We start from the raw sequence: 2653 nt of genomic DNA on the forward strand, positions 1-2653 counted from the left end.
AATAGTAAATAATTTTTTTTGTGTTTTTACATACCTGTGTAGGGCTCATATGTTTTTAGTTTTATTTATATACAAATTATTTAGTATATAATTACAACATTTTGCTTAAATACTAAATGTTTGCAATATATTTCCTAAAATACTTATTTAATAATATTATAAATATAATATAATTTTTATTTAAAATTATTATTTTTATAATAAACATTTAATTAAATTTTTATTAAAAAAATTCTAATAAAATTATCATTAAACTAATGGACAGTTTAGATATTGATTTTATTTTAAAAGTATAAAACATAGTAGCTTCTAATATATATTATATAATAATTAAAATTAATTTTTTTTTGTCTATTTTAAGTTACAGTTTTAATATACTATAATTACTCATCTACTAATTACAATTTTAATAATATCATACTAATAAAATGTTTTTTTTTTAATTATTTTAAATTACCATTATTTTGTAGTAATTTTTAAAATTAAAATTATATTTTCTACTACTTTATTTTGTAATTATTAGCAAATTATTAAAAATCAAGATTAATATTTTATTAAAAAAACAAAATAGTATTTTATAATAAGAAAAAATTATCTAAATAATTAATTATTATAAATAATACTGTAATAAATTATTATACTAATTTATTAATTAATAATTAGCATTACTTTTTAATAAATTAGCTATGGCTGTAAATTGCTAAATTACATTTTTTAGATAATTAAATTTTATTTGTTACAAATTTATTATTAATAATTATATTATTAATAAATAAAAAATTTACATATAAACTATTGACTTACAAATTAATAAAATATCAGCAAAAAATTTATTATTAGACAATTTGTTAATATATTAAAATATAAATTTCGTTAATCAACAGAATCTTTTAAAAAAAATTTTGATTTTAAATATAACTCTTATAAATGTTAATTATTTTTTTAATTACAGTTTCGGTTATTATAGTCTAAAATTTAATTATTTATTATTAAGTATTTAATTATTATTATTTATTTTTTTAAATTAATTTTTAAATAATTTTACTATTTTAAAAATAAAAAAAATTAATTTTTTTAAATTATAATAATATATAATCTATTTGTAATTTTTTATACTTTTTACTAAATTATCTAATAAATTATATATATATTTTTCTAATAAAAATAAAAATTTGTAATTTTATTTAATTATTTAATTATTATTAACTTATATATTTTTTGTTTTATATTTTTATAGTTTAATTTACATAACTTGTTTATATACTTTAATTTAAAAAATTTATTATAAAATATTAATATATTGTTAACTTATATAAATATTATAAAAAAAATTGTTAATTAATTTTTTAAAAATTGTTAATTAAGTTTTTAAAAATAAAAACATTAAGTGTCAAGCCATTGGAAATTTATAAAACATAATAAAACAATGAATTTTCAAATTAAACAAAATACAATTTATTTAACCTAATTTAATTAATTAATAAATATATAATATTAATTGTTAGTTAGATATTATATTTTAATATATATATTAAAAATTATAAAATCAATCATGTTATTATAAGCTTATTTATACTGAATTAGTACTATAAATAAAAAAAACTATAAAATATATTTTTGTACAATAGTTTACTAATTGCTAAGTATTTTTTTAGTAAATTTAAAGTAAATTATTTTAACTTTTGAAATATTTGTATGTTATTTATACTCTAATAAAATTATTTTTTTTAATTATATTTTTATAAATTTTATTATATTATTATAAATTATTAAATCAATAATTTTAATAGTAGTTAATTTAAACTTAATTAAGTAATATAATATTTATAACAGTATTTTAATTATTTTAATTAGTAATATATTAAGTAAAATATTATTTTGTATAAAATTAGTTTCACAATAAAAAATAAGTTATTTATAACTTATTTAAATCAAATTTCATAATTTTATATTGATTGTTAATAAATTTGTTATATAATATTTATTTTTTTATAATAAAATTGTATTTTTTATTATTTTTTATTATTTTTACTATTTAGTTAAGTAATTAAGTAACATATTAATTTATAATTTAAATTATCTGAAATAATCAAAATTTATATATTATTGGATTAAAATATTTCTCATAAAATTATAGCAAAAAATCTTGATACTCCTATCGATTATCATAAAAAAGTATCAATATATTAATTATCGTCTCTATTTATAATTGTTGAAATAAATTAATAAAATAAAACTAAAATAAATAAATAATTACATTAATGCAATCATTAAACAAATTAAATAAATTATCACAATAATTGTAAAGTATATTAATTTGCAAATATACATTTTTTTGATAAATATTTACTAATTAAATAAAAATTATCATTAAGTATACATATATACATTGTATGATAAGTTCATAAAATTATTATATTGATTAACTGATTGACAAAATAATTTATAAATAATTAAAAAAATATACAAAAAGTATCAATTATTACAAATTAATAAAATCAATTATTATTATATTTAAAAAAATAATTAAGTATTTAATAATTGTTTATTTGATTACATAAATGAAATAATTTAATAAACTATTATTATTATTATTAATAGAAAATCGTATAACTGTAAAATAAATCATTATTAAATTATTGATTTTTAAATT

This window comes from Oppia nitens, unplaced genomic scaffold (genome assembly GCF_028296485.1).
Source record: "Oppia nitens isolate AA-2021 unplaced genomic scaffold, nextdenovo-longstitch-racon4-pilon3 scaffold50_pilon_pilon_pilon, whole genome shotgun sequence".
Taxonomy (NCBI): Eukaryota; Metazoa; Arthropoda; class Arachnida; order Sarcoptiformes; family Oppiidae; genus Oppia; species Oppia nitens.